At 45.4% G+C, this 23,496-nt stretch overlaps 2 pseudogenes; one reads left to right on the forward strand and one right to left on the reverse strand.

The window, feature by feature from the left end:
- The first annotated feature begins 7,932 nt into the window (after nucleotides 1–7,932).
- LOC101435061 (G2/mitotic-specific cyclin-B3-like) lies at nucleotides 7,933–8,753 on the forward strand (annotated as a pseudogene).
- Nucleotides 8,754–10,187: 1,434 nt separating this feature from the next.
- Nucleotides 10,188–13,621, reverse strand: LOC101435497 (sorting and assembly machinery component 50 homolog; annotated as a pseudogene).
- Nucleotides 13,622–23,496: the final 9,875 nt, after the last annotated feature.

Below are 23,496 nucleotides of genomic sequence, written 5' to 3' on the forward strand. Positions count from 1 at the left end.
AGCCTGCGGGGCAGGCCCCTTCCTGGCTCCTTCCGGCTCCTGGAGGCCCCGGGCGTGCCTTGGCTGGTGGCAGCACCTCTCTGCTCTTTTCCTCCATCCTCACCTGGCCTCTACACCTGGAGTTTAGCCCAGCAGACCCCATGTCTGTCTTCACATGGCATTCTCTGCTCTGTGTCACTTTTCTTGTGAAGACAGCAGTTAGAGCCCTTGTGAATTCTTGGGACCTCCTCTTAACTTGATTACGTCTGCAAAGATCCCATTTCCAAATGAGATCATGTTCTCAGGTGCCGGGTGTGGGGGGGTTAGGTCTCCAATCTTTTTTTTTTTTTTAAGATTTATTTATTTATTTATTTCCCCTCCCCCCTTTGCCCCGGTTGTCTGTTCTCTGTGTCTATTTGCTGCGTCTTCTTTGTCCACTTCTGTTGTCAGCGGCATGGGGATTTGTGTTTCTTTTCGTTGCGTCATCTTGCTGTGTCAGCTCTCCGTGTGTGCGGCACCATTCCTGGGCAGGCTGCACTTCCTTTCGTGCTGGGCGGCTCTCCTTATGGGGCGCACTCCTTGCACGTGGGGCTCCCCTATGCGGGGGACACCCCTGCATGGCACGGCACTCCTTGCGCGCATCAGCACTGCGCATGGGCCAGCTTCACACGGGTCAAGGAGGCCCGGGGTTTGAACCGCAGACCTCCCATGTGGTAGACGGAGGCCCTAACCACTGGGCCAAGTCTGCTTCCCTATTTTTTTTTTCTTTTAAGATTTACTTTATTTACTTTGTTTTTCTTTATTTATCCACCCCTCCCCCAGACGGTTCTCTGGTCTGTCTGTTCATTGTTTGCTTGCCTTCTCCAGGAGGCAATGGGAACCAAACCTGGGACCTCCCACTTGAGAGGCGAGTGCCCAACAGCCTGAACCACATCTGCTCCCTGTGGGCTGCGGTGTCTGCTGGCTCCTGGCATCTGCTCATTGCGGCAGGAGGTGGTGTCTAAGCTCGTTGTGGTGGGAGGTGGCATCTAAGCTTGTTGTGGCAGGAGGTGTTGTCTGCTCCTCTTCTTTTAGGAGGCATCAGGACCTGAACCTGGGACCTCCTATGTGGTAGGTGGGTGCCCAAAGGTTGAGCCACATCCACTTCCCCACATATATTTTTTGGGGGGAGATTTAAGTCCAGATGGCAAAATACTAAAGAAAAACAAGGAGTGATTAAACTCAGGATATTGATTATTTCTGGATAGTTTGGAAGGAGAAGGTTTGGGGAAGGACCCACAGGAGGCACTTAGGGTACTGGTAATGTTCTGTTTCAGAATGTAGTAGGTGGGGAAACGGATGTGGTTCAAGCAATTGGACTCCCATCTACCATATAGGAGGTCCAGGGTTCAATACCCAGGGCCTCCTGGTGAAGGCAAGCTGGCCCGTATGGTGAGCTGGCCCATGCAGAGTGCTGATGAAGCAAGATGATGCAACAAAAAGAGACACAGAGGAGAGACAATAAGAGATGCAGCAGACCAGGGAGCTGAGGTGGTGCAAGAGAATGATCACCTCTTTCTCACTCCAGAAGGTCCCAGGGTCAGTTCCTGGAGCTGCCTAATGAGAATACAAGCAGACACAGAAGAGCACACAGCAAATGGACACAGAGAGCTGACAATGGAGGGAGGTGAGAGAAATAAATAAATAAATCTTAAAAAAAAAAGAATGTAGCTGGTGAACACAATGTATGTATTTTATTCTTTTTTTTTTAATGCAGAATTGTGTTCATAGCCATAGCTGTCGCTCTGTAATGCCAGCACTTCCTCTGGTTGCTGGGCTCCAGCCAAAGAAGAAAGTGGGTTGTGGCAGTTTGAGATTATTTTTGTGAATCTCACCCCCTCCTCCTAGAAAAAAAAATCCACTATAATGGGAAACATCTCATTTCAAAAAAATTGTTTTCCTCTTCTTTCTATTAGATATTTTGTACCCCGTGGGTCAAAGTATATGATTGTGAATGGAAAAATGGGTACAGAAATCACGTATCAGTGATTTTTCCATTTTCATTTGTGTGTGAATTTGTAATATAAGTGTGGGGACATAAAGCATTAATGCAAGTCAAAATGTTTCAATGGGGAAGCGACTTGGACCAATGGATAGGGCGTCGGCCTACCACATGGGAGGTCCGTGGTTCAAACCCCAGGCCTCCTTGACCCGTGTGGAGCTGGCCCATGCGCAGTGCTGATGCGCACAAGGAGTGCCCTGCCACGCAGGGGTGTCCCCCGCACAGGGGAACCTCACACGCAAGAAGTGCACTCCGTAAGGAGAGCCTCCCAGTGCAAAAGAAAGAGCAGCCTGCCCAAGAATGGTGCTGCACACATAGAGAGCTGACACAGCAAGATGATGCAACAAAAAGAAACACAGATTCCCAGTGCAGAACACACAGCAAATGGACACAGAGAGCAGGCAACTGATGGGGGGAGGGGAGAGAAATAAATTAAAAAATCTTTAAAGAAAAAATGTTTCAATGAACAAATTTCAACACTTCAACTTTATGACAATTATTAACATAAATATGCTTGTTAAACTTTTTTGGACAATGCCAGCATTTAGATTTTTTAAAAATACAAGCAAATTTCTTACTGATGACTGCTAACTGGCATTTGTAGCATTTTATTGTACGGTAGAGTCCATCTATTTACTACACTTTTCCAAGTTGTCCTTCAGGCAAGTGTATGTTTTTAACATTGTCTGTCTTCTGTACTGTTCCTGTAGGTTTTCTATTAAAATATGTTAAACTATTAAAAAATTCATACAAACACACACACACACAGTGTTTATCTTATGTAGGGTTTCCTGGGAGACAGCCTGAGTGGGAGTTTGCAGGCAGATGGTTTTTCGTGGAATGCTCCCTGGGGCAACGTTTGTAAGGAAGAAAGAGGAGCAGGATGGACAGAGGGAGAAACTGAACTGCGCTGCAGCAGCGACGCGGGCTTCAGCCAACCCTCCAGGGAACCTGCAGCGGGGCGGGCCCTTCAGTGCTGTCCCTCGTCCAGGCTTCTGCGCACCCTTACTGGCTGGATAGAGGACGAGGACCCTGCAACGGGGCTTCGCTGAGTGGCCCGGCTCTCTTAACCCCAGGGCGTTGTAGGTCGTCAGCCGCCAACAGCGCCGCTGGCTGGTCGAGTGACGCCTCGGACCGGAGGGGGGCTTGTGGGGAGCACGTGACAGCATCCTCTCTACGTCCGTACCTATGACATACTTAATAATTTAAAGTGAAAATCTATTAAGGCAATACACCAAACGTTGGGGACTGGATCACGCTCTCCACAAACGGCATATTCCAGTTCCAGCCGCTGGTGCTGCGGGCTGTGCACTCCTCCGCCAACAGAACAGTTTGAAGATGTTATTTTTAGTTAAGGTGTGGCCAGGCGAATGGAGATGGGCCTTAATCCTGTTACCAGAGGCCTCACGGGAAGAAGCCCCAGGGCAGGAGGCTGGCAGTCGACAGAACTGGAAGAGGAAGAACCGCAAGAAGGAGCCTCGGCTGTGTGCAGCCCCATGTGACAGGAAAGCAAGGACCCAAGGATCACCGGCGGCCAGCCCAGGACGCTGCCTGCTTTAGACGGAAAGTATCGCCTTGCCGAAGCCTGGATTTGGGGCTTCTACTGTCCTCGAAACTGTGGACCAATAAATTCCTATTGTTAAACCAGCCCAATTTATGGTATTAGTAGGTTAATTTTTAAAAATTTAAAGAAAAACACTTGATAAAATTCAACACTCATTTATAAAACTTTGTCACCAACTAGGGATAAGAGGGGGTATCGTGGACCTGATAACAGGAGCCTGCCAACACCTGTAACCAACATCCAACTTAATTAGAAAAATTCCCATTAAGAACTAGCAAGAAATTTCAGCAAGTTTCTTGATATAAATGTTTAAAAAGTCAATAGCACTTCCATAATAGCAGCAACAACCAATTAGAAACATAATTCTTAAAAAAAGATTTCATAAACTATGCATCCAAAAAGCCAAGAAAAGATGTTCAAATTATTTTTAGAGTAAATTATGAGACTTTATTAGAGGGCAGCAAAGATGACCTAAATAAATAGATACCATGTTTATAGTAATTAAAACGAATGAACTAGATCTACATGAATCAATATGAATAAATGTAAAAAAAAGTAATGTTGAGTGAAAAAAGCAAGTTGCAAAAGGAACATGAAGTATGACGTTCTCTGTATTAATTAGGATTTGGGTTTAGTTGTATGTAACAGACATCCCAAATCATGGTAACTTAAATAAAATATAAGTTTATTTTCTCCTAAGTAAAATTAAGATTTAGGCTGTTCAGGGTGGAATGGTGGCTCTGCCACGGGCAGGAGCTAGGCTCCTGCCAGCTTCTTATTCTGCCATTGTAGGATGTGGCTCTTGCCACAATGCTCCATGATGGTGCTCCAGCCATTTCTTCTATATTCCAAGCAACAGGAATACTGAAGAAAGGATAGAAATGGCATGGCCCCTCCTTTAAAGGCACATCCTGGGTATTGCACCCACTGCTTTTCCTCCCTTTTACTAGCCAGAGTTTAGTCACATGGCCACACCTAGCTGCAAGGGAAGATGGGAAATGTAGTTTTCTTTCAAGAAGCTTTGTGGCTAGAGATTTTGTTTCTTTTTTTAAAGAAAAGATTTATTTTATTTATTTATTTCTCCCTTCCCCTCATTGTGATGGCTGTCTGCTCTCTGTGTCTATTGTTGGTGTTGTCTGCTCTCTGTTCCAGTGGTGTGTGTTCTCTGTGTCTGCTTGCCTTCTCTGATTTAGGAGGCACTGGGAACTGAACCCACAGGGAACTGAACCCGGGACCTCCCACGAGGAAGAGAGGTGCTCAGCCACTTGAGCCACCTCTGCTCCCTGCTTTGTTGTATCTCTCATTGTGTCTCCTCTTGTGTTTTCTTGTTGCATCATCTCATTGCATTAGCTCTCCATACCAGTCCATTACACCAGCCTATCAGGTCAGTTTGCTGTCTTGCTCCTCTTCTCTAGGAGGCATTGGGAACCAAACCCAGGGCTTCCCATGTGGTAGGTGGGCACCCAAATGCTTGAGCCACATCCACTTCCCTAGAGATATTGTTTCTATTACTCTTTTGAAATAGGAAAATGGACACTGGAGGGGAGTGAGTAGTCTTTACCTCACCATCCATGATGACAGAGACTGCTAACTTCCTTGGTATCCTTAATATCTATTACCCCTTTCTTCCTCCAAGTTTTTGCTGGACACCCAGCCACAGACTACATTTCCCAGTCTCCTTTGCAGCTGGATGTGGCCGTGTGATTAAGTTCAGGTCAATGGGATGTGAGGAGAGGTATTGTGTGCAACTTCCAGTTCATCTTAAAAACAGGGCCAATGTGCTATGCTTCTCTTTTCCCTCTACCCAAAGGATGGGAAGTTTGGTAGTTTCCTTGGACTTAGAGATGAAGGTACATGTTGAAGGTGGTAGAACTGACTGCTCAAGGATCAAAGCCAGCTACCTGCCCTGGCCTACCCACCAACCTGTAAACTATTAAGTGAGAAATGAGCTTCTTTATTGCTTGAGGTACTGTATTTGAGGGTATCTGCTCTAGCAGCCTAGGCTGCAACTTAATTAATATAGAAATTGATACCAGAAATGCATAAAATAAAACACGTGGCATTGTCTTTGTGGCCCTATAATAGGTGCACAGACTAGCTACTGTAGGATAAGCTGGTGACCTTTGTTATAACAGGGAACAAAATTTTGTAGAAGTGTCTTCTTCAATAATTATGCTAGCAATCTCTTAGTCACTTGAGCTTGTAACTCTAGGGAACTGATTGAAAACATTCGGAATGTTGGTGTGCATACTCCTTGTTGTAGTTTGCTAAAAGTTGCCAGAAGCAATATACCAGAAATAGGTTGGTTCTTAAAACGGGGATTTATCAGGTTGCAAGCTTACCGCTCTGTGACTGTGAAAGCATCCAAATCAAGGCATCATCAGGTGATGGTTTCTTCTCCAAGACCAGAAGGCATCTGCTGGTCTCTCCCTTCTCTTTCAGGTTTCATTGCTTCAGCTTCTGGCTTCCTCTCTCCTGGGTGCTGTTGATTTCAGCTCCTTGTTCCTGTGGCTTGCTCCCTCTGTTCCTGTGGCTTTTTCTCTGTGTCTCTTTGTAATCACCCTGTTTATAAAGGACTCCAGTAAGAAGGATTAAGACCCACCCTGGGTCATACCCCCCTACTAAAGTGGACTAATCAAAAAAGGTCCCACCTACAATAGGTTCACACTCACAGGAATGGATTTGCCTTAAGGACATGGTCCTTCCTTCCTCCCTCCCTCCCTCCCTCCCTCCCTTCCTTCCTTCCTCTTTCTCAAATCAATTTAATTGATATATATTAATAAAGCATATAATTCTCTTCTGCCACAACAAGATGTTCCAGACTCATCTTATACTTTTAATGTCCCAGCCCTGAAATAAGCTAAGGAGTCCTTGTTCCTTTTAGTGGAGAATGGGAAATAGAAACCAAGAGCTGAGTGCTTGGTGTGCTCACAAATATTGACCATATAGACCAATGGAATTGAACTGAGAGTTCAGAACTCAACCCTCACATCTATAGCCAGTTAATTTTTTTTTAACAAATCAATTTTATTGCTACATCTACAGCCAGTTAATTTTTTTAACAAATCAATTTTATTGCTACACACAATTCATCCAATGTGTACAATCAATGATATTTGATATAATGACATAGTTGTGCATTCATCACTTCAATCATTATTAGAGCATTTTCATTATTTCAATAATAATAATAAGCAAAAATAGACAAATAAACAAGAAAATTTTTCACCTCTCAATCTCTCTATGATTCCCCTGCTGTCCATAGCTGCTATTTCTGGATATTCTTGTACATTTATTTATTTATTTATTCATTTATTTAGCAGTTTTATTGAGATATATTCACATACCATATGATCTACCCAAGTGTATAATCAATGCCTATTAGTATAATCACAATGTTGTACATTCATCACCGCAAAAAGTTTTAGAACAATTTCATGACTCCAAAAAGAAAACCTCCACACCACTTAGCAGTCCTTCCCCAGCCCTGCATAACCATTAAACTAATTTCATTTTTGTAAGTTGATTTATATTTAAATTTTATATAGATGGAATCATACAATTTGTAGTACTTTGTGTCCTTTCTTTCACTTAGCATATTATTTTTTGTCTAATATGAACATCTTGTAGTATTAATATGCATTTGTTCAGTTTCGAAGAAAAGTGGTCTGATATATGCGATTTTACCCGTTCATATTTGACATGCAGTTTTACTATGTTATATAGTCCCGTGTTACCTTTTTTTAGCCTTCCTTTCAGTAATATACACAACCTTAGGCTTTCCCTTCCAACCACTGTCATACCCACGTAATAGTAGTGATAGTTACTAACATCATGTTGGGCTTTTACCTTTTCTATTCATTTCCAAAGATTAACACACATCCTTTTTACCAATTCTGCACAAGTTAACCCTCAGTTTTCCATTCTCTAACCTTATTCTATTTTCTGGTGACCCATATTCAAGTTATTAACTCCATGAGATTACACAATATAATTACTTCATAGTAGCACAATCCTGCAATATTTGTCCTTTTGTGTCTGGCTTGCTTCACTCAACATAATGTCCTCCAGGTTCAATATCCATCTTGTCATATGTTTTATGACTTCATTTCTTCTTACAGCTGCAATGATATTCCGTTGTGTGACTACATCATAGTTTGTTTATCCATTCATCTGTTGATGGATGCCTGGGTTGTTTCCAACTTTTGGCAATCCTGACTAACGCCTCTATGAACATTAGTGTGCAGATGTCTGTTGGTGTCACTGCTCTCAGTTCTTCTGGTTATGTACCCAGTGGAGTGGTATTGTAGGGTCACGTGGTTCCAGTAAACCTTTCTCACTTTAGGGCATGAGTACACAGGAAGAGATTACCTCACTGGAGGATATTGACAAGGATCACAGTGATCCATTTTTCAACCCAATGTATGCCAAGGATATCTTCAGTTACATGAAGGACAGAGAGGAAAAATTCATACTTAAAATATACATGAACAGGCAGATTGACATCAGTAATTACATGAGGGCCATTCTTGTGGACTGTTGGTGGAGGTACAGATGGCCTTTGAGATGAGTCATGAGACCCTGTACATGGCAGTAAAGCTGGTAAATCACTACCTAATGGAGGTAATATGCAGAAGGGACAAACTACAACTCCTTGGTTCCACAGCCTTTCTGATCGCAGCAAAATTTGAGGAAGCTTGCCCACCTTCTGTGGATGACTTCCTATACATCTATGATAATATTTATCAATGAGATGAGATGCTTGCCATGGAAATCCACATCCTTTAAACCCTCAAATTTGACATCGACATTCCCATCGCCTATCATTTTCTATGCAGATATTCTAGGTGTGTCCATGCCAACACGAAGACCCTGACCTTGTCCTGCTTCATCTGTGAGATGACCCTGAAGGAATGTGACTTATGTTCAGGAGCGTGCTTCCAAACTAGCTGCTGGTTCCTGCCTCCTGGCCCTCTATCTGAAGAATCCTGGACACTGGGCTCCTACCCTAGAATATTACAGAGGCTACAAGACTGCTGAGCTTCACCCTTTGGTCAGCAGCTGAACATCCTGCTGACATTCCAGTCTTGCAACAGGCTCAGGACTGTGTATTCCAAGTTTTCTCATCAAGTCTGCTTTGAAGTCACCAAAACCACTGGGGCCAGATAACACTTTAATAGATGATATTTATTCTATGTTTGATTTTGTCTTTAATCACTTTTACCTTTTGTTGTTTGTCTTTTCCCAAACTGATAATGTTGTAAATATTTAAGTATTTTATGAGAAAGAAGAAATTATTGTAGTATTTGATTAGAAATTTAATAAGGAAGTTAATGGCTGTCTATATTCAACTTCTTTAGGAACTGCCGAACAGTCCTTCACAGTGGCTGGACCATTCTGCGTTCCTATCAATTATATAAAGAATTCCTATAACTCAACAACAATAGGACAAACAACCTGATTAAAAAATGGTCCAAGGACTTGAAAAGGCAGTTCATCAAAGGAGAGCTACAAATGACCAGTAAGCGCTTGAAAATATGCTCAATATCATTAGCCATTAAGGAAATGCAAATCAAAAGCACAATGAGCTACCATGTCACACCCACTAGAATGGCTAATATTTTTAAAAATGGACAATAAGTGTTGAAGAGGATGGGGAGGGAAGTGGACTTGGCCCAGTGGTTAGGGCATCTGCGTACCACATGGGAGGTCCGCGGTTCAAACCCAGGGCCTCCTTGACCCATTTGGAGCTGGCCCAAGCGCAGTGCTGATGCTTGCAAGGAGTGCAGTGCCACACACGGGTGTCCCCCGTGTAGGGGAGCCCCACGTGCAAGGAGTGCGCCCTGTAAGGAGAGCCGCCCAGCATGAAAGAAAGTGCAGCCTGCCCAGGAATGGCGCCACACACACACAGAGCTAACACGGCAAGATGACGCAACAAAAAGAAACAGATTCCTGGTGCTGCTGATAAGAATAGAAGCAGTCACAGAAGAACACACAGCGAATGGACACAGAGAGCAGACAACTGGGGGGGGAAGGGGAGGGAAAGAAATAAAAAATAAAAATTAAAAAATTTAAAAAATGAGGATGGGGAGGGATAGGAACACTGATACATTTTGTAGGTGGAAATGTAAAATGTCACGGCCGCTGTGGAAAACATTTTGGCGATCCCTCAGAAAGTTAAATATGGAATTACCATATGACCCGGCAATCCCACTTCTAGGTAAATAACCAAATATATATATATATACATATTTATTTATTGAAAGCAGGAAGTTGAGCAGGTACTTACACATGGTGTTCACAGTGGTGTTATTCACAATAGCCAGAAGGAGGCAATCCAGTGTCCACCCACTCATGAATGGGTAAACAAACTGTGGTGTAGCCATACCCTGGAATATTATTCAGTCATGAAAAGGAATGAGGTTCTTTTTCTTCTTTTTGTAGTTGTCTTTAAAATCTATTGGCATGGTTTCCCATAAGGACTGGGGTTAAAGAATACTCAGATGCATTTATTCTGAGAGGAGGCGAGTGGTTCTGAGCGACTCGCTGCTGCCCGCACCCCCGAGCTTGTCCTGGAAGGAGCTGGGGGTCGCTCTGCTTCCACTACAGGATCCTTATCCCAGCACCAGCCTGGACACCAGCACAGGACTGTCGCCCCTCTGGACTCCCGTGGGATGCAGCAATTAAGCTCCAACCGAGCGACGTTGCCGAGCCTGAGAACAGCCCTGGTGCTGTAAGACCAGCGGATGCGTCCGGCCAGCTTACGAACATGGGCCTTAGGGTCCCCCCCGCCGATAGTCGAGGTTGCAGAGATTTCCTGCATTGAGAAAAAAGTATGTTCTGGAAAGTTCTCCAAAGCCACGCTGGCCTCGCCGGAAAGGTAACGGGATGTAGAGGCTGTGGCCGTCGGCCCAGTCCACTTCTCCACCCAGGTAGTCTCCTTCACTTTGTGATCCAACACTCTGCACGCTGGAACCCCGAACCCTCAGTCCAGCAAGCTCAAACCTGTCAGCGATGCCTGATGGTTTATCACCCATGGGTCCCAACATTCCACCCCAGAGAGAGGCTGAAGTAACTGAATCCAGCAGGAGTTGCTTATTCAACTGAAGCGCAAAATCTTTTTGTTCCCACCCCCTTGTGGCTTTGTGCGTGCTGTCTGCTCTCTGTGTCCATTTGCTGTGCGTTCTTCTGTGTCTGTACTTATTTATTTATTTCCCAAGCTTGCTGTCTGCTCTCTGTGTCCATTTGCTCTTCTGTGTTTTCACTTGTCTCCCTTTTGTTGTTGTTGTTGCGTCACCTTGCCAAGTCAGCTCCGTGGCCTGCGGGCGAGCCTGCCTTCACGAGGAGGCCCCGGGACGCGAACCCAGGGCCTCCCACGTGGTAGACGGGAGCCCAGCTGAGTGAGCCACAGCCGCTTCCCTCAAAATCTTCTGTTATGAAACTCACGTCTTTTCCAGTGTAGCCTACCAGTTCCTAGTTAGTTTTCAGCAAAGCACCTCGAGTTGGTAAAATGGAAGAATTCTGAGAATCGATAACCATGGCATGTGTATTAGTCAGCCGAAGGGGTGCTGATGCAAAGTACCAGAAATCTGTTGGTTTTTATAATGGGTATTTATTTGGGATAAAAGCTTATAGTCACAAGGCCCTAAAGAGTCCAACTTGAGGTACCGTAAGAGATACTTCCTCACCCAAGTCAGTTGCCAGGTGTTAAAGTAGGACGGTGGGCCTGGTCGTCTCTCCTTCCTCTTCTCTTAAGGCTCCGTGGGCCCAGCTTCCTCGGGTCTCAGCTGTAGGCTGGCACGGGGTTTGTTTCCTTCCTGGCTTCCTCGGCTCAGCTGCTCTGTTATCTGCAGGTGTAATCAGGCAGATGGCGCCTCTCTCTTCCTGGGGCTGCAGGATCAAGGTTCTCTCCTCTGTCGCGTCTATGGAGCGCCCTTTCTTCCTGTGCCTTCTTCTGTGTGCCTTCTTGAGTGAGTCTCTGTTTATATCAACCCACCACGGGGATAGGGGCTCAATCCTGAGCCAAGTCCTACGGACATGGTCGAATTGAAGCCCTGATCTTAACATAATTTAATCAAAGACCTCTCAGTGGAGTCTAATACAGTCAAACGGGATCACACCCAGAGGAACAGACCAGTTTACAAACATAATCCTTCTCTTTGGAATTTGTAAGTAATCCCAAACTGCTATAGCACTTGTGAGGGAGGATTTAAGTGAATGTCCACTTTGTTTCTGAACAGCAGAAGACGCGGTTCTGCCCAGGCACCCGGCTCAGGCCACACACGCTAGACGGCGCGGCCGGCCTTCCGCACGCGGGGGCTGTGCTCAGCCGATACTCTGTCTCCCAAAGTGAGCTCCAAGGGAACTGCCCAGTAACTTTATTAAGTTTATAGAGAAATTTTTTCGGAGTTTCTGGGCTGCTGTGTACAGAAGGATCAGCCGTACTAAGTTTCTTTTGTTCCTTAGGAGAACTGAAAAGCCACCTTTTCTGCATGTCCTGGAAGGTTAGAGAGTTTGAGGCCAAGTGCCACACAGCCTTCGTTGTTCCCAGCCATGGTGGTACAAGTGCCCGTCAACCTCCTTAATTCAGTTACTTCAAATGTAACATCCAAACCATTTGGAAGGGCGTCATCACCTTGGCACAGATCAATCGAAACATCCACTTGTCTAAAATTCCTAGATGAAGCAACTTTCCACCATCTTCATGAGATTTCCATATTACATCAGTCAGGAAGCGGACTTGGCCCGGTGGGTAGGGCGTCCGTCTACCACATGGGAGGTCCGCGGTTCGAACCCCGGGCCTCCTTGACCCATGTGGAGCTGGCCCATGTGCAGTGCTGATGTGCACAAGGAGTGCCATGCCACGCAGGGGTGTCCCCTGTGTAGGGGAACCCCGCACGCAAGGAGTGCACCCCGTAAGGAGAGCCGCCCAGCATGAAAGTGCAGCCTGTCCAAGAATGGCGCTGCACACACAGAGAGCTGACACAACAAGATGATGCAACAAAAAGAAACACAGATTCCCCTGCCGCTGACAACAACAGAAGCGGACAAAGAAGATGACAAAGCAAATAAACACAGAGAACAAACAACTGGGGTGGGGGGGAGTGGAGAGAAATAAATAAATAAATCTTAAAAAAAAATTACATCAGTAAGGTTTTTAGACTTAGAAACATCTCCAATTTCACACATGATATCATCTTTAGTCCTCCCAAGTCCACCAAAATGAATATGCTGAACAACCATATTTTTTTAAAACTCTAAAGTGACTCTTTTTAATATCATAACTTTATTTAATAATATTTATTTTATTTATTTCTATCCCCTTTCCCCCATTGTCTGCTCTTTGTGTCCATTCGCTGTGTGTTCTTCTGTGTCTGCTTGCATTTTTGTCATGTGGCACAGGGAAACTGTGTCACTTTTTTGTTGCGTATCTTGCTGCGTCAGCTTGCTGTATGTGCAGCACCACTCCTGGGCGGGCTGTGCTTTTTTCATGTGGGGAGGCTCTCCTTGCAGGGTGCACTCCTTCTGCGTGGGGTTCCCCTACGCGGGGGACACCACTCTGTGGCACGGCACTCCTTGCATGCAGCAGCATTGCACATGAGCCAGCTCACCACACGGGTCAGGAGGCCCTGGGTATTGAACCCTGGACCCTCCATATGGTAGGCGGATGCTCTATCAGTTGAGCCACAACCGCTTCCCACAACCACATTTTTGATTTCAAGAATTTCCTGTTCAGCTTCAGGTTCATCTTCAACAAATTCAGCTTCTTCTAATGCTCTAAAATCGGGTCCACCTACTAGAAGAGGCACCAAGCTGACACTCTGCTCCAGGACGTCATGGAAAGTTCACTAGGCTTATCTAGGCTAATGACTAGCTGAGTGACCTTGGGCAAGTCACATTCCCCAGCTGAGCAGGCACGGCTCTTGGAGGACCCAGCCTGATCCTGTGCTGGCCTGCAAGCCCCAATGCCCTCGCTGCTCCTCACCAAGGAGTGAAAATCTGATACATGCTACAACAGGTATGAACTGCGACGACATCGTGGTGAGTGAAAAAATTCAGTCACAAAAGCACAAATATTGTATGATCTCACTTCCATGAAATAACTAGAGCATGCGAATGCGTAGAGTCAGAAGCTAGAACACAGGTTACCAGGAGTGGAGTGGGGGTGGAGAATGGGGAGATAATACTTAAAGGTATAGTGTTTCTGTTTGGGGTGATGGAAAAGTTTTGTTAGTGGATGGTTGTGATGGTTGCACAGTACTATGAAAGTAATTAACACCACTGAATTGTGTATCGAAAGTGGCTTAAAAGGGAAATTTTAGGTTGTATATATGTTAAAACAAAATATAGGATAAAACAAAAAACCCACATAGAACTGTAACACAGAGAGTGAACCCTCATATAAACTGTGGACTATACTTAACAGTGTAATTATAATATTGTTTCATAAATTGCAACAAAGGTACTGCAGTAATGAAAAATGTTACTATCAGGGAAAACTGGATGTGGTGGTCGGGGTTTATATGGCGACTTTGTACTCTTTGGATGAATTTTCTGTAAACCTACACTGCGCTAAGGGAAACCAAGTCATCTTAACCAAGTGATCAAGGTTAATGTCGCCAGTAATAATGATGCTGGAGAGGCCCTGGGAGGTCTTGGAGAAAGACCTCAACCTAGGGTAGGAGGTTGGCACAGTTTGAGAAAGAATTCCAGGACTAGTCACACAGTAGCAGGAGAATTTAACGCAAAGCAAAAGTACACGCTCCAGACGGCGCGCGGTCGAGCTCGCGCGAGCTGCAGGCGCGGCGCCTGCTGGGGCTGGGGCGCTGTGTTACTAAGCCTGGGCTCCTGCTTCTTCCCCTCCCTGTAAACCAGGACTTGTAAGGACAAGGTTCTCATTGGTCTCCCTTATGCAAAAGAGGGTCTGAAAACCACTTGGTACTGCCTCTGTAATCCTGGGAGTGGGAAGTGTCCCGGAGAGGGTGGGGGAAGGGGTGGAGGTCAGGGGACAGGAGGGCCTTTTGTGTCTGGTGTCTTCTGGCATTAGGCCTGGGCAGGTGATTTTCCAGTGCAGTCAGGAATTAGCACATGCTGATTTTCCATTGACCCTTCTCCTTTGCTGCGTTATCTCCCTTCTCTTACTTTTCCCTACCTCAATAAGGGTAATCAAAGAAAAAAATGATAGGGACCTGATAAAAGGACGCAGGAACCAGCTTGATAAGCAAATATTTCATTTTTAATAGCTGCTGGGTTGGGTGAGGGAGCTGAATTTCATAGCATTTTTCCCTTTTCTTAATTTAAAAAATACATGTTTTTATTACAGAGGTTGTGAACTTACAACACAATCATGCACATGTGTGGCATTCCTATTCAACACGCCTTCACCAATGCACCACGCCGTTGTGAGATAATATCATCATTATCACTACGGTCCATAGCGTACATTTGGCACATTTTTTCCATACCCCTTATTATTAACACAGTACATCTTTGGCATTGATGCAAGAATATTACAGTATTGTTGTTAACTATAGTCCATAGGTTACATTAATTGTATTTTTCCCATGCTTCTCCACATTCCCACCACTCTGCAGTAGTGATATACATCTATTCTGGTTCACAGAAGGACATTCTTATATTTTACTATTAACCCCAATTCTCATCCACCTCTGGGTTCCCTGTGTTATTCAGTCCCTAGATTATTCTCTAGCTTTCTTTCAATTGACATTTACACCCCGAGACTACTGTTTTCAGCCACAATCCCATTTAGAAACCAGCTGTGTTAGTTCTACTCACTATAATGTGTTACCATCAACTCTATCCATTTCCACACTTCTACAGCCAAGTTAATGAAAGCTTCTACATACATTAAGCATCAGTACTCCTTCACAGTCCTCCTCTTATCTCCTAATAACTTACACTCTAGGTTTTAGCTCCATGCATTTATTCTTCATTCATTTAGTTCATATTAGTTAGACCATGAAATACTTGTCCTTTTGTGCCTGGCTTATTTCACGTGGCATAATGTCTGCAAGATTCATCCATGTTATCATATGTGTCTCAATTTCATTTCTTCTTCCTGTAGCATAGTATTCCATTGTATGTATAGACCACATTTTGTTCATCCATTCTTTGGTTAATGGACACTTGGATTATTTCCATATTTTGGCAATTGTGAATAATGTCGCTGTTAACATCGGTGTGCAGATGTCTGTTGGTGTCACAGTTTTCAGTTCTTCTGGATATATTCCTAGTAGGGGAATTGCTGGATCATATGGCAGTTCTGTATTTAGCTTGAGGAGCTGCCAAACTGTCTTCCACAGAGGCTGCACCATTCTGCATTCCCATCAACAATGGAGTGTTCCCATTTCTCCACATCCTCTCCAGCACTTGTTTTTTCAATAATGGCCTTTCTATGAGGTGTTAGACAATATCTCATTGTCGTTTTGATTTGCATTTCCCTAATAGCTAGTGATATTGAGGCAGGCTAGTAAATTAGGGAATCAATAGATGCATCTGGAACCTGGCAGAAAAACCGCCACCATTAAACACCTGGCCATGAATTCCCCACAAGACAGCTGCTGGAAGAACGGGCAAGAACCCCCATTCAGTGGAGCTTTCCTCAGGAAGCCAGCAGAAGCCCCAGGTATTCTCCAAGGGCCTTATCATTGGGCCCTCTGGGGGGATTGATGGGTGGGATAACCAATCAAAAAGCAAAGAACTGAGACTCCCACCCCCCCATCCCAACATTAGCAAAGGGGCGGAATAATTATTGTTTGAAAAGCAAGTGGGAAATCCAAATGTCCCCTATTCTTGCCTTCCCCCCCCCCCCCACCCCGGCCTGGAACAGCATACAAGTAAATTGGGCATTTTATAATCTGTAAGGGGAATTGTAGTCTGTAAATCAGCCCTCTTTATCTCTTTTCCTCCCCTTCCTCTCTACCTGGGGCCCATAATTTGTTATTTTCTCCCATTTCTCTTCCCTCCCTTCCTTAATTACTGGCTTACCTAAACTGGCTTGCATTTAAAATTCAGTTTTTGAAGGTTTGCTAAGAACCTAGAGAAAATCCAGCAACAATATGGAATATTTTTTCATGTGCTTTTTGGTCATTTGTATTTCTACTTTGGAGAAATGCCTATTTAAGTCTTTTGCCCATTTTTAAATTGGACTGCTTGTCTTTTATTGTTCAGTTGTATGATCTCCTTACATGGAAATGGAAATCAAGCCCTTATCAGATATGTGGTTTCCAAATATTTTTTCCCATTGAGTGGACTGCCTTTTCACCTTTTTGAAGAAGTCCTTTAAATCATGCCCAATTTGTTATTGTTTTTTTTCCCTAAAGATTTATTTTCCCCCACCGCTGTCCCCACCTGGCTGTTTTTGTTGTGTCCATTTGCTATGTGATCTTCTGTATCTATCTCTTTTTTTTCTCTTCTCATCTTTCTCCTCTAGGATTCAGAGAGATTCTATCCTGGGGACCTCTGATGTGGAGAGATGTTTCCTGTCAATTGTGCCACCTCAGTTCCTGGGCTCTGCTGCACTTCGCTTTGACTCTCCCCTTCGTCTCTCTTTTGTTGCGCCATTATCTTGTTGTGTGACTCACTTGTGCGGGCACTGGCTCTCCGTGCAGGCCCTCACATGGGCACTTGGCTCACCACGTGGGCACTCTGCTCACTGCATGGTCACTGGCATGCCGCACAGACACCTTTTCTCTTCTTCTTTTCTACCAGGAGGTCCCAGGGATCGAACCTGGGTCCTCCCATATGGTAGGCAGAGGTCTTATCACTTGAACCACATCTGTTCCCCCTGCCCAATTTGTTTTGAAGTCAAAATGAAGCCTGAAACTGTAACTGAAAGTTAAGAATTAACAATTATGATTACAAAATCATTGCCTTTATATTATAAAATAGCAAAAGGGTCATATCAGAAATTGCTGAAACTGGCAGGATTTAGCCTAGACCTGCTATTGTGGTCATTCTCAGCAGGTCTCACCACTGTTTATGACTACTCAAGGCCAGCCTCATCCTTGTGTATACTTACTACTGTGGTGGCAATTCTAGGCTGAACTTACCTTGGCTTATGGTTATTTCAGAATGAGGCTCACCGTTGTGCACACTTGCCACTGTGGTGGTAACCACTCTACTTCTCCTGTTTGAATCCATAAAAACCTGCTCCCATGGCTGGGAAGGCAGATTTGAGACACCCCGTCTTCTGTCCTACCACCGATGTTAATAAACCTCTTTTCCCTCACAACCACCCCTTCGTGGACTCCAGTTCACTTGCTCCAGGCAAGAACCCAGAGGGACCCTTAATTACAAAGAGAAAAAAGTAACTTTGACAGATACTATCTTAAATCAAGTGATAAGGTAAATGCCATCATTAATGGGACAAATTGAAATTGGGCACCACCTGATGGACTGCAATAAGGACAAAAGGTCACTTCCGTGGCATTCCTGCCAAAGGGGCATAATCTGAATCTAATTATAAGGAAACACCCGACAAAACTAAATCGAAGGCTGTTCTACAAAGTAAAATTGGCCTATAATCTTCAAAACTGTCAAGGTCATGAAAGTAGAGAAAAAGAGGAATTGTTCCAGTCTGGCAGGAACTATGAAGACATGACGGTGAGAAGCAATTGCCCGTGATTCTGACCTCGACCCTTTTGCTACGGAAAACATTACTGGGGGAGCAGAGGTGACTCAAGCCATTGGGCGACTCCCTCCCACATGGGAGGAACCGGGATTGGTTCCCAGGGCCTCCTGAAAAGAAGATGAGTGTACAAGGAACAGACAGAGAGCAGACAGTGAGCGCAAAACAATGGGGGGAATAAATAAACGAAATAAATCTTAAAAAAAAACAATAACTTTTATTGGGACATTTGATGACACGACTGCCGGTACACATCAGTGTCCTGGAGTGACGCATTCTGAATCTGTGTGGAAAGGACATGGAAGATTTGCGCTTGAGACTCTCCCAGACCTCGCCCTGTGTCTCTCTTCTGGTCTGCATCTTTTTGCTATACTACAATATAGTGTAGTATTTCCGGGGTTCTGTGAGTCGTTGCGGCACATTACTGAACTTGAGAAGGTGGTGGGAACCCCTGAATATGTAGCCAGTTGGTCAGAAGTGAGGGTGGTTCTGGGGACCGCTGAGCTCGTGTCTGGTGTCTGAAGGGCCATCTGGGGGAGGATTTGCCCTTGAAATGTGGAGTCTGACCTAACTTGAGGTGGTTAGAGTAGAATTGCACTGAGGCTAGTGTCAGAGGTCATTTGTAGTTCGTGTGGGCATTGAATTGTGAAGTAAGCAAAAACCTCTTAGTTTGCACAAGCCAGCACAATGAACCAGCTTATCACGTAGAGAACAGCAGACACACTGAAGATACTGAGCAAAGGCGGGTTCTTTCTGTCCCATGCCCGCTAAAGAACAATTCATGGGTTTCAAAGACAGAGTTTGCGCAAGCAAAGGAGGCCAGTTGCCTTGAGCGCCTCAAAAACTGCCTTCTGGAACTGCATTAATGTTTTATAACATCAGGATGCTAATGAATAATTAGGGGTGGAGCTGGCACAGTTTCCTTCATTAATAAACATTAAGGAGCTGCCCAGCTCCTTACAGCCGTTGTCAAAGACCACGGCACCTGCGGGAGGGGGATATGGAACGAAGGTCGGTCACAAGCGTTTTCATGTGGATATTAAACAGCAAGGTGGAGTGGTTTCTTTTCAAAAGAAACATTCACATACAAAGATCTGGAATAATCACAATGGCAGGATTTTAGTTACAAAGGGCTATACACAAAGGGTGAGGCTGGTTAGGCATTTCAGTAATTTCAGATATCAACCTTTGGCTATTTTATAATTTACTGGAAGTAAAAAGGCATCTATATAATGCTTTAGTAATCATAATTATTAATTCTTAACTTTCGGTTACACGGAGTGTCAAGTGCCCAGATGCCCGACAAGGACCAACCTTGCAAGCAGTCCTTTCTACAGAGAGCTGTCTCAGACCTGCTACGTTAACCCTTTTCTCTAGAGCCCACCCCATTTCGGGTGGCTCTTTTTTTTAAATTTTTTTAAATTTTTTTTAATTTTTAAAATTTTTATTTTTTTCCAAATTCTACTTAATTTATTCATTTTTAAAAAAATATTACATTAAAAAACATGAGGTCCCTAGTCACCCCCACTGCCCCCACCCCACCACTCCCCCCACAGTAACACTCTCCCCCATCATCATGACACATCCATTGCATCTGGTGAGTACATCTCTGGGCATCGCTGCACCCCATGGCCTGTGGTCCACACCATAGCCCACACTCTCCCACGTCCCATCCAGTGGGCCATGGGAGGACATACAATGTCCGGCAATTGTCCCTGGAGCACCACCCAGGACAACTCCAAGTCCTGAAAATGCCTCCACATCTCATCTCTTCCTCCCAGTCCCCGCCCCCAGCAGCCACCATGGCCACATTTTCCACACCAATGCCACATTTTCTCGATTATTAACCACAATAGTTCATGAATAGGATATCATTAAGTCCACTCTAATTCTTACTGTATTCCTCCTTCCTGTGGACCATAGAATGGTTGTGTCCATTCCACATCTATGTCAAGAGGGGGCTTAGATTCCACATGGTTGCTGGATGCAATCCTCCTGCTTTCAGTTGTAGACACTCTAGGCTCCATGGTGTGGTGGTTGACCTTCTTCAACTCCATGTTAGCTGAGTGGGGTAAGTCCAATAAACCAGAGTGTAGGAGCTGAAGTTGTTGAGGCTCAGGGCCTGGCTATCATATTATCAGTCCAGAGATTCAAATCCCCTAGATATATCTTAAACCCCAGCACCAACTACAATTCCAGTAAAGTAGTAGGAAAGGCTTGTGAAAAGAGATCCCATCTGAGTCCAGCTCCATCACGCAGTAACACCAGCTCCAAAGAAGGGCCAACTGACATGGCAGTGAACTCCATCTGCCATGACCATAAAACCTGTGGGTCTCTTTAGCCCTCAGAAGAGCCAGTACCTGGGGTTGTATCTACTTTATCTGTCTCTGAGACTCTGCTCAGGTGTGCATAAGGGCAATCCTTCTGACAACCTCCAGACTTTTTTAGAGACTCATAGCCATATGAACTCATTTGTCCTTTCCATTTCCCCCTTACTTTAGGTCAAACAGCATTTTCCACTCCTGTTATTATATGTAGACAGGGATATTCTGCTGGTGGCAGAAGCATCTTTACAGAAAAATTATTATCAGTAGGGGGAATGGATGTGGCTCAAGAAGTTGAGTGCCTGCCTCCCAAAGGCGAAGTCCTGGGTTTTTTTCCCGGTGCCTCCTGAAAAAAAACCAAAAATGAACAAGGGAAGCGGCTCAATCAGTTGGGCTCCCGTCTACCATATGGGAGGCCCTCAGTTCGAGTCCCGGGCCTCCTTGTGAAGGCAGCCTCACCCGCTTGCTGCGGAGGGCCACCGGGGCCGCAGGTGTTGCGGAGAGCCGCCTCAGCAAGGTGACGCAACAAAAAAAGAGGGGAGACAAGCGAGAACCCAGAGGAGCCCACAGCGAGTGGACACAAAGAGCATACAGTAAGCAAGACACAAGCGGGGAGAGGAAATAAAAATAAATAAAATACAGACACAGAAGAACGTACAGCGAATGGACACAGAGCAGACAGCACGCAAAAAGCCGCAAGGTAGGGGGGAGGATAAAAAGAAAAATGAACCAGCAAAACAAACAAAGAAACCAACTTAAGGTGGCTGATGCGGCTCAGTGGTTGAGCACTGGCTTCCCAAATGCAACGTTCTGGGTTCAGTCCCTGGCCCCAGTACCTCAAAATATATATGTATATAATCACTGGGACCCCACATAGCAGGGTAAGACCAACCTGCAGAGCTGGCCTCAGTTCTGTTCTCTAGGAGTTCTGGATGTAGCCAGTTCAAACAAATCCCATAAAGGCTTGTCTTAGAAAGCCAGGGGCATCCCCCTAATCTTTTCACCCAGCCCAAGGCATCAGTTCAGGCACAGCACAACTCTGGCCGGTCAACTGAGGCAGTGGCATTGTAGTCAGGGTACACACAATCCCAGAGGGCACACATGGTGCCCCTGGAAACAGAGTTTCCACTGCTTAGGGCACCCCAAGCAGGACATCCCTTCATCAGGCAGGACAGGTGAGCAGGAGCCCTGTGTCTTCCCACCATGCAAACTCCAGCCCTAGGGCTCTGGGTCCTGTCAGAATAATTCAGTTCAGTCCTTGGTTTCAGACAGTTTTGTGGGTCCGTGTTCAGTTCATCTGCCTGAGGAGTATGGACAACATTTGAAGGTGTTCTGCAAGGACAGCCTAGGAGCTGGAGCCACCTCTTGAGGTCTCACAGTCAGCGCTGCCAGGTGTGATCAGGTGTAGGTGTTGGTTTCAGGTCTCAGGGCAGCAGTGGGTGGGTTTGCATTCAAAGCATTCCAGCAGCTTGGAAAAGCAACACCAGGTGCTTTCCAGTTTTTCCTTTGGAGGAGGTTGCTGTGGGTTGAATTGTATCCTCCCAAAAGATACGTTCAAGTGCCAAGCCCCAGTCCCTGTGAACGTGACCTTGTTTGGAAATGGGGTCTTTGCAGATGTAGTTAGTTAAGATGAGTTTGTGGGAAACGGACTTGGCCCAGTGGTTAGGGTGTCCGTCTACCACATGGGAGGTTCGCGGTTCAAACCCCGGGCCTCCTTGACCCGTGTGGAGCTGGCCCATGCGCAGTGCTGATACGCGCAAGGAGTGCCCTGCCATGCAGGGGTGTCCCCTGCGTAGAGGAGCCCCATGCGCAAGGAGTGCACCCGTAAGGAGAGCCGCCCAGCGCGAAAGAAAGCGCAGCCTGCCCAGGAATGGCGCTGCCCACACTTCCCGTGCCGCTGACGACAACAGAAGCGGACAAAGAAACAAGACGCAGCAAATAGACACAGAGAACAGACAACCGGGGCGGAGTCTCACAGCCATGTAGTCTGTCGGCCACGTTGTGGCTCGCCTTCTCGTTTCCCTGTACTAACCTGCCTCAGCTCCCCTCTCAGAGTTCACACCCTTATTCTTAAGTGGGTGCTGAGGAGCAACGGCCATTCTTCCGTAGTTCCATCCTGCTGGGTAGGACAGCAGTCCCTGCCTGGCAGGGAATAACGCTCTCTGGCTATTCTATTGTGGTTTAGGGAAAATGGGTCCAGCATCCGGGTTGGAACTGGATGAAATTCCCACATAACTAATAAGGTGTTGGTTCTGTAAGGAATAAACTTAACTAGAATTTTGAAGATACATGGATAAAGAGGATGGTGGTAAGTAGACCCAAAAAGGGGGTCAGCCATGACATACTGGACCACACGAGTGAGAGAGGCCAGGCGCCTTCAGAGCTGCATCCTCCCAGAGCTGGTGGGAAAGAGCATTCTCCCCGGAGGTCTTCTCTGCTGTTGGCTAACTCTAGGGAGAGAGCGTGGAGGACCCGCTGGGTCTGGGTATAAACCGCCAACCTCAGTTTCCACCGCAGTGGTTAGGACACTAGGGTGCTAGTGCCTGGGACAGCCAGGAGAGGTATGAAGAGAGGCACGGCCCTAGACACACTCACAGAAACAGTACAGGCAGTAACAAGAAAGCATATGGCAAACAAAATAAAGACAGTGCTTGAGAGAGCCGTTCCTTTATCTTACGGGCATGGTCATTAACTCCTTAGAAAATGAATTAAACTTACCAGGACTTTTAACATGTTCAGTATCCCTCTGCACACGATCTAGAAAGGATATCATTCATAATCAGGGACACAGGTGCAGTACTTAATACTAATCAATGCACAAGTTCCTCTTTGAGCCGCAGCTAATAGATCTAAGCACCAGGTTTGCAATACCGTACGTGTTATCCCTCCATGACAGCAGGCCAGAATGCCACCTGTGCTTAACTTCTACTCACAGTAC

Source organism: Dasypus novemcinctus, chromosome 18, assembly GCF_030445035.2.
Source record: "Dasypus novemcinctus isolate mDasNov1 chromosome 18, mDasNov1.1.hap2, whole genome shotgun sequence".
Lineage (NCBI taxonomy): Eukaryota > Metazoa > Chordata > Mammalia > Cingulata > Dasypodidae > Dasypus > Dasypus novemcinctus.